We start from the raw sequence: 9974 nt of genomic DNA on the forward strand, positions 1-9974 counted from the left end.
CACCCGAGTAGCTCAGTGGGCGTTAGTCGCCAGAATAGCTCAGTGGGCGTTAGTCGCCAGGGTAGCTAAGAGGGCGTTAGTCGCCAGGGTAGCTAAGAGGGTGTTAGTCACCCGAGTAGCTCAGTGGGCGTTAGTCGCCAGAATAGCTCAGTGGGCGTTAGTCGCCAGGGTAGCTAAGAGGGCGTTAGTCGCCAGGGTAGCTAAGAGGGTGTTAGTCACCGAGTAGCTAAGTGGGTGTTAGTCACCCGAGTAACCAAGTGGGTGTTAGTCACCGAGTAGCTAAGTGGGTGTTAGTCACCCGAGTAGCTGAGTGGGTGTTAGTCACCCGGGTAACCAAGTGGGTGTTAGTCACCCGAGTAACCAAGTGGGTGTTAGTCACCCGAGATACTAAGTGGGTGTTAGTCACCTGTGAACGAGTTTGGTAAAATAAAGAGTGTGTTACCCATGAAGTCGTCTCCCGCCGAGTTACTACATTACAACTGGCGTCAGAAGTAAACCTGTCTTCAAGAAGAATGGACACGAGGAAGACTACCCATACCCACGAGCGAGGTCGGGACGACGACGGCGTACCGGGGACACCAACCTCGGGAGGAGAGGACGAAGAGTTGCCGCCGATGCAGCACTTCGCGGTGATGGCCGACGCTCCGCTCGCCTCCGACACCAGCCTCCAAGACGCACACTCCAGGTTGGCGGAGTTGCTACTCGCCGCCGCCGCTGTCTTGGCGGACATCTCCGTTCCGGCGAGCGAAAAAACGGCTGCGGGGTTGGTGGAGAAAGCGAGGTTGGAGGGATCCCGCCAAAAGGCGCTTCGCGCCAAAAGTCTGGAAGTTGCCGCCTTTTTTGAGGGGCCGCCATCGATTGGCGGGAAGCACGGACACCACGTGGCCGGAGACCTCCGCTCAGCGCAGCCCACGTCATCAGCGCGCGCCGGAGCTCTCCATTTTGCGCCTGACGACCGAGCCGACATTTTACACAACTACAGCGGAGCGCGGGAAAATCTCTCCGACGTCGACGACGATCGGGTCCTCCAGCAAAGATTGCCCGCGCTGTCGGCGTTCAAGGCGGATGGGGGCGACTGGGGAGCCTTTCAACGAAGGTTCCTCGCTCATCAGGAAATGTCGGGGTGGTCCGACACCACTGCCCTGCGTGCGTTGCCAGCGATGCTCGACGACGACGCGCTTGCAGCCTTCACATCTGCTGCAAGGTCGTCCCGCTCTACGCTCCAGGCCGCACTACACCTGATGGCGAAGGTGTTCGGACCGCCCTCCACCTGTCGCCACCAGTTCTACGACCGGCGAAAGGTGGCTGGAGAAACGACGCTCGCCTATCGCACGGCGCTGCTTGCCTTGGCGGACGCAGCTTTTCCCCGCATGGACAAGGAGGGGAAGGACGCCATGGTGACGGAGCAGCTGCTGGCGTTGGCCCACGAGTTGGGGGTCCCCATCAATGTGGCGGACGAAATGGATATCTGCTCCCTGGCGATCGCCACGAGCATTCACGCGTACGAGGTCCTCAAACGCAAGCCGGGGGTCGTCTGCAAATTGGCGGGGAACGCGGCACTGGCCGCCACGATCGCCGAACCTCAGCCAGCTGCGGATCAGGAGCAGGCCTTCGCTGCATCGCGTCCGGGGGAGTGGAGAACGGGAGGTCGTTCGCCCACACGTTCATCCCGCAAGCTGGAGCAACCGAAACCTACGACGTCCCTCATCGTCTGCTACAACTGCGGCCTTCGGGGTCACGTCGCAGCCGGGTGCCGGGCCCCGCGTCGGCGCGCCACAGGACCACGTCGGGACGACGACCAGGCCCACAAGTCATCCCAACAAAACCCGGCAAGTCGCGGCACCTCACACGCTCGGTCCACAAACACGGCACATTCGGGTCGCCGCTTGGCGGTGGGGGGTTCGCGGCTGGGTGCCGGGGGTTCATTTCGGCGAGGGGGGTCCGTACACGGCCCGCAAGCAGTCGAATGGTCCGAATTGGCCCACAGGATAGTGGCTGCGTCGGCCGGGTCGTCCGTGGTAACGGGGTTTATTGACGGGGTTGAGGTCCGGGTGCTTGTGGACACGGGTGCGTCGGCCACTATCATTTCGGACCTTATTTATAACATTCTTCCCGTCCAAAGTAGACCCCTTCTGCCAGTGGACGTGCCATTTTATGCGGCGAATGGGGGATCCCTGGGGATCATCGGCCAGATTCGGGCGACTATTTGCATTGGTGACATCAAATTGGCGGGCCCTATTTTTGTATCATCATCGCTGGCCGTTCCCTGTTTGCTAGGTACGGACTTTTTGTCCAAAATGCCCATCAAAATTCTCATAGATCAGGCCTGCATTGAGCTTCCGTCAGGTCGGCGGGTTGCGTTCTTGACGAGCCCTACCAAAATACGCACGGTTTGTGCGACGGTGCAGGCGCTGGCAACTCAGACTGTACGGGTGCCCCCGGGATCGCAAATGTTGGTACCCCTTTGGTTGAGGAAACCACTCGAGGTGGGTGCGGAGGCACAGGGGGTGCTGTTGGGGCCGTCTAACAGGGCCAGAAGGGGCCTCGACTTAACGGTTGCTCAAACCATGGTGAAAGGGGACAGTGAGCCGTTCGTAATGGTCCTGAATACGGGGTCGCGGCCGGCCGTAATTGCGCAGGGAACGGTGCTGGCTCACGCCGCGCCGCTACCCGTTGAGGAACGGCTTGTGGCTCAAGCAGATTTCACTGTCGAGTCGCATCCTCCAAGTGACGAGGGGACAGAGTGGTTGGACTCGTTGTGTGCCGGTTCTGCTAACTTGTCCAAAGTGCAATTGGGAGTCGACGCTCCCACGGGGAGGGATTCGCTGTTGTCGTTGCCCCTCATTGAGTGGGGCCGTCTCCAAATGTCCGACAGCTCCCTACTTACGCTACGTCGAAAAGTTGGCGCTCCCGAGGTAGGGGATGCGCGGGTCGGTTCCTGGGTGTGCAGACAGGGCCTTTTGATGAAGTGGGACAACATGTCCCGGCGTCACGTGCTCGTTGTGCCTGTTGCTATGCGGGGTAGGGTCGTTCTGGCAGCTCATGAACGGCTCATGCATCTGGGTTTTCACAAAACGCTCGCCCTAATCCAGCGAGACTATTATTGGCCGGGGATGGGTAACGACGTGGCGAACATTCTTAAGGGATGCGTAGGGTGCGCCAAAAGAAAACCGCCACCATTGGCAGCTAATCCACCGCTGCAATCCATTCAAGTTTCGCGCACAAACGAATTGGTTGCGTTGGACATCTTGGGGCCCTTTCCTGCTACACCGAGGGGAAATAGGTTCCTGCTGGTTGGCGTAGAATACTTCACCCGATGGCCCATGGCATGGCCACTCGCCAACCAGTCGGCTGCAGCGGTGGCGGACGCCTTCGTCCAGGGTTATGTTTTGGACAAGGGCGCCCCCGAACGCTTGCTGACGGATCAAGGAAATAATTTTTCGAGCGTTTTGTTGCGCGAGGTGTGCGACCTGTTGGGTACAAAGAAAGTGCGTACTTCCCCCTACCACCCACAGACTGACGGGATGGTTGAGCGTCTGAACAGGACGATTACGTCTATGCTGTGCCAACAGGTCTGCGACGATCAGGTTGATTGGGACTTACAGGTGCCGGGGGTACTCGCGGCCTATCGAATGGCCCCTCATGCGGCGACGGGGTTTTCCCCATTTTTTCTTATGTATGGGCGGGAGGCCGATCCGGCCATGGACGTCCAACTGGGGATTTCCCAGCCACGTGCAAAATCAAAATTGGCAGACCACATCAAATTTAATATCGCCAAATTGACTGAAGCGCGGGAGGCGGCGAGGTTGAATTCACGGTCTCGGCAAATCGCGAACGAGAGATTGCATGGGCGGAGGGTGCATACGCATGATTGGAAACCAGGCGATAAGGCCTGGCTGCATTGTCCACATGCACCGTTGGCTACGTCCCCCAAATTGTTGAGACCTTGGAGGGGACCGGTGGAAATTGTGCGGGTTGCACGACCCCAGAGTATACAGATTAAATGGGAAAAACGCCGTTGGTACGTGCACCCCTCCCGACTGAAGCCCTATGCGGCACCGTGTGACCCCGTTCTGTGCCGTAACGACCGGGCGTGTGATGTGACCGTCGACTTGGGGAGGGAGGTGTCGCAGGCTGCTCCTCACGTGTCTCCACCTGACCCACCCCCAGGTGCCTCGGGCTTGACGGCTGCTGACCGTCGGGAACCTGAACCCCGCGGCACGCACGGGTCCTCGATGCCTGGCCAATGTCTTCCTGAACTGCCGGCACCACCGGACGTTCAACCGCGTCTGGTGCCGTACGACGGACCGGCAAGGCGGACTCGGGCTAGGGCACAACAATTTTCATGAAGACATTTTTTTTTCGACACCGAGCTCGCCCGGTGTTCCCCTCTGCCGGGGTAATGTCCCGTTGTAGGGACGCTCGGAAAGAATGGGACGCTGCACGAGTCGAGAGAGAAAAAAAAAAAAAAAATCCATTTATTTTTCTTTCTGCATACACATTGCTATTGTCACTCGCCGGATTGTATATATTGTTCTGTTGTCGCGGTGGCATTGGTTGATGGTTGCGGATGGTAGTGTTCGCGTTGTGTTGTGTTGTTACGTTAGTTGTTGTTCTTGTTGTTGTGTTGTGTTACGGGGCACACAGGGGGGTTTGTATATTTTTATAGCAGCCGGGTCGGCTGCGAGCTATGTGGTAGGGGGTGATGTAGTGGTGGTGTTGACGTGCGCCGACTGTGACAGTGATGGATCACGGGGCGGCGCGGGGTGCGGGGTTGGGCACGCGTTGTGGGCGTGGTGTGGACGCGCGCGCCGGGAGTGACAGATGACGGGGCGGCGCGGCGTGGGTGCTGAGGCACGCTGAGATGTGGGAAAACAGGATCGTAGCCAGCGCCCAGTGATTGGTCGAATAGGATGGGTGCTCGCAGCGACGTCCGCAGGTGGGGTATAAAGGGGGACGCGCGAGAGCACTCGGGGAGAGTTACCCAGTTGAAGACCAGAAGACGGAGCTGAAGACCTAGTGCCCCGAGACCCCTAGTCCCGCCGTCCTTGTAGGGACCGGGGCCCTGTGTGGCTCGGAGGCGAGACTGTGGGACCCGGGGTCCGACGCCCACGTGGGTCGGGCTGGGGACCCACAGTCAAGACGGACACCCCGGGCAGGGAGTGTCCCGAGTAGCTCAGTGGGCGTTAGTCGCCAGGGTAGCTAAGTGGGTGTTGGTCACCCGAGTAGCTCAGGGGCGTTAGTCGCCGAGTAGCTAAGTGGGTGTTGGTCACCCGAGTAGCTCAGTGGGCGTTAGTCGCCGAGTAGCTAAGTGGGTGTTGGTCACCCGAGTAGCTCAGTGGGCGTTAGTCGCCAGGGTAGCTAAGTGGGTGTTTGTCACCCGAGATACTAAGTGGGTGTTTGTCACCCGAGATACTAAGTGGGTGTTTGTCACCCGAGTAGCTCAGTGGGCGTTAGTCGCCAGAATAGCTCAGTGGGCGTTAGTCGCCAGGGTAGCTAAGAGGGCGTTAGTCGCCAGGGTAGCTAAGAGGGTGTTAGTCACCCGAGTAGCTCAGTGGGCGTTAGTCGCCAGAATAGCTCAGTGGGCGTTAGTCGCCAGGGTAGCTAAGAGGGCGTTAGTCGCCAGGGTAGCTAAGAGGGTGTTAGTCACCCGAGTAGCTCAGTGGGCGTTAGTCGCCAGAATAGCTCAGTGGGCGTTAGTCGCCAGGGTAGCTAAGAGGGCGTTAGTCGCCAGGGTAGCTAAGAGGGTGTTAGTCACCGAGTAGCTAAGTGGGTGTTAGTCACCCGAGTAACCAAGTGGGTGTTAGTCACCGAGTAGCTAAGTGGGTGTTAGTCACCCGAGTAGCTGAGTGGGTGTTAGTCACCCGGGTAACCAAGTGGGTGTTAGTCACCCGAGTAACCAAGTGGGTGTTAGTCACCCGAGATACTAAGTGGGTGTTAGTCACCTGTGAACGAGTTTGGTAAAATAAAGAGTGTGTTACCCGTGAAGTCGTCTCCCGCCGAGTTACTACATTACACCTGCATGCCACGCTTCGCTCGCTTCGCTCTCTCCGCTGCTAGCCTATCACTACACCCTCTGGTAGTTTCCACCGTACACTCCGCTAGCCTCTCCACTGCTAGCCTGTTACCGTACACTCTGCTAGCTTCTCTACTGCTAACCTCTCGCTATATACTCTGCTTGCCTTTCTACTGCTAGTCTTCGTGCATTCACACTTAGGATTCCGCTAGCCTCTCTACTGCTAGCCTGTCTGCCCTCCCTTCTCCAACCTTGTCCTTGCCTCCAGTGGGGGTCAGCCATCACCGCTGGAGAGGACGAGGTGTCGAGAGCGGGGCTCGGGCTTCTCTTGTCTCCCCTCTTGTCTTCAATCCAACCAACTCAACTCCCCGCCTCACCCGTTCCTATTTATCCTCATTATTAAACGCCCTAATTTAGCTGGCGTCCTCCCGTTGCCTCCCGCACGTGGCGTCGGCTGCTATTGCCTCAATCTGCAGACTCCGCGCCTGCATTTGCAGCCAACCAATCATGGCTATGCATCTTAATTGGTCATCTCTCTCGCGTTACTTTCTCTCACAGCACCTGTTTGCCCTGATGTGACCTCACTGTCTGCGGCTCACACGTGCATGCACACTGCCCCACGCGCGTTACTCAGCCCCCCCCCCATGAAAAGTCTAGCCGTCCCGGCTAACCTTATATACAACTAAGTATAAGCACGAATCTGTGACAGGTTATAACAAAAAAACACAGTAGCAACAAGAACAACAATATAAGAACAACAATAAATATGCATGTATATGCAGGTGTGTGCAAAGCAGTCTGTCTCTTTGAACGCTCTTGCATTCCTCAATGAAAAACAGTCCTCCATGAGCGGGTTTCCGCCGCCGGTCCGTCACCACGGACCGGTTCCCGCACAGCCAGAGGAGGGGATGGCTCAGCATTCGCCAGAGAGCCGTGTTTCTTACTCAATGAACCATGAGCTTCTTGTGGGTCCCGGTCGCGCCAAAACGAACAACTCGGCTGCGGCTGGTCCTCCAACTCGAACTCCGATGTCCGGCCGGTCGGCTCACCTTGCCTTAGTCGGCGCGATCCTGTGGGCAAAAGGGAACCAAGCTCCTGAGGCGCATCCGCTCGGGGCAGTGTGACAGGCTCGTCGGACGCATCTGAAACAGGCCGTTTCGGGATGAGGGATGACGCATCGTAAATCGGCCCTTGCCATGGGCGATGTAGTTCAGGTGACATGCCCACCGGCACCATGGGGCAATGGAGCCACGTCTTGTTACCTTCTCGCCATGGTTCTCGTGGAGGTAGCGTACCCCGCAAGCGCTCGTTGGTCGCCTGACGCCGTGCCGAATTACTTATGGAGGCCTCACGAGCCTCCCTCAATCACTCAAGGGTCACCTGCATGGAACCGGCATGGCCGACGTCTTACCTGGGGGACGCACGCCCAATTTCACCAACGTGAGGGCCTCAGGCTCCCGCCCATACATCAAATAGAAGGGTGAATACCCCGTCGAGGCATGTGGGGCCAATCTGTAGGCAGCCAGAATACCCGGGATGTGTAAATCCCAGTCGGTTTGCACCACATTCACTTGTTGACACAACATGGATGTCAAGGTTCGATGTAAACGCTCAACCATCCCGTCTGTTTGTGGGTGGTATGGGGAAGTCCGAATCCTTTTAGTGCCGAAGGAGTCGCACACCTCCTTTAACAACTTCGAAGAAAATGTTTTACCCTGGTCAGTGAGCAACTGCTCTGGCGCACCCTTGTCCAGCATGTACCCCTGTAGAAAGGCTTCAGTTATGGATGCTGCCGACTGGTCGACCAACGGCCATGCCATCGGCCACCGGGTAAGATACTCAACCGTGACCAGCAAATATTTGTGCCCCCTCTGGGTAACAGGAAATGGACCCAAAATGTCCAATGCCACCAATTCGTTGACCCGAGAAACATTTATGGACTGCAGCGGTACCTTTTACGGTTGGGCAGGCGCCTTCCGACATGCACATTCAGGGTAAGCTTTAACAAACAAGTGCACATCATTGTCCATACCCGGCCAATAGAAATCTCTCTTTAAAGTCAACACCGTTTTCTTTACTCCCAAATGCATAAATTTATCGTGCACCTTGTGCACAAGTCTGCCTCGTAGGCTCGTGGGCACAACAATACAAAATCTTTGAGGCTCGACATCCCATCACAAGTGGAGTCCATCCATGAGCCGTAAAAAGGGGCGCTCAACTGACCTCGGCATCTGGGCATCCCGGCGCCGCAATCTCAATAGGGAGGAATCCTCTACCTGTAGGCGTCCCCACTCACTGAGGTCGAGCCCCAAAATGCGATTGTCCGGCGCATGCATCTCGCCTGTCGGACCCGTAATGGCTGCGGCGACCATATCAGGGGCCGTCAGAAATGGCAGCCCACACCGCGACAAGCCCACGAAGCACCTGCATGAGTCGGGCGGTAGCGGAAGGCGCGACAACGCATCCGCGTTAACGTGGCGGGTCCCCTTGCAAAATTTCTATCCAACGGGCCATTTGGCCGGAGGGTTGGTCTATACGCAGAGAGTACTGAAGCGCAGCATGGTCGGATCAGACAAGGAAGTCCCTGCCATACAAATACGGACGATACAACTGCATAAAGTGGACCATAGCAAGCAGCTCCCTGCATGTGTAGTGTTGTAAAGATTGACGAATAAACTTCTTTATGAGGCACACGTTGTTTATTGTCTTTTACTACAGGGTCCCTAGCATGAAGGGTATATCGGTCCCTTCACCTGCTTCCTATGGAGCTGTGGCCTCCGGACTATACGGGACCTGCTCTGGTGACCCGTTCCCTATCATCCTCCGGCTAACTGACCCTGACCTCCTGGTCCGTGGGTCCTGACCACTGGCCTCACTGAGCTCCAGCCCTTAGAAAGACTGTAGAGCTTGAGGTCCAGGGTCCTTTCTGCCAGGGACCTATACTTCCCTGACTACTGGCCTCTCTGACCTCCAGCCCTTAGAAGGACTGTAGAGCTTGGGGTCCAGGGTCCTATTCTCCAGCCCAGGCTTCAGTCTTCAGCGTGTAGATAACTGAGCCAGAGCTCCCTGAGTTCTGGCTTATATACCGGTTTGTGGCCGGCTCCGCCCTGGCCACGCCTTCCTTCTGGAACACTCTCAAGTGACATCATTCCCCCGGTTACCCCCCACCCGGGGGCCCGGGGAATGTGTCCCAGGATCCGTTTACCGAAATCCACCGTTGGCCTCTCTCTGGCCCATGGAATGTGCCCTAGCGAGGTAACACCTCTGCACTCTATTGACGGTAAGTGGAACTACAGGCTGTTGAATGGTGAGTGATAATCACCCCTACACATGTAACACAATACCTCTGCTCAGCAGGGGACAAAACGCGACTGCCGTATGCCACCACTCTTTCCACTCCATCGACCACCTGGAACAAGATGGTGCCTATGCCCGTATCACTAGCGTCAGTGTCGAGAATTAATGTCTGAGACAAATCTGGGTAAACAAGCGGCGTTGTATCGGTCAGCGCGTCACGAAGCGATTCAATGGAATCCTGCTGCGCTTTGCTCCAATGGAACTTATGTCCTTTAGCTGTTAACGGATGGAGCGGTTTCGCGATCATTGCAAAATTCTTAACAAACCTGCGGTAATACGAGGCAAATCCCACAAAGCTGTTGACCTCCGACACTGATTTCGGGGGTCGGCCACATGTGCACGCAGCTCATCTTCTCCGGATCAGTAGCAACTCCCGACACGCTTGACCACATGACCCAAATACTTAACTGACGTCTGTAGCAAGTGACATTTTTGTGGTTTGAATTTCAATTTAGCATCCCACACCTGGGAAAAAACAGAACGCAGCCGCTGCAAGTGCTCATCAAAATTTCATCCAAAAACAATGATGTCAATAAATAGAGCACGATTCCCATTGCAACCCCGACAAAACCAATTCCATAAGTCGCTGAAAGGTGGCCGG

Source organism: Lampetra fluviatilis, chromosome 44, assembly GCF_964198595.1.
Source record: "Lampetra fluviatilis chromosome 44, kcLamFluv1.1, whole genome shotgun sequence".
NCBI lineage: Eukaryota > Metazoa > Chordata > Hyperoartia > Petromyzontiformes > Petromyzontidae > Lampetra > Lampetra fluviatilis.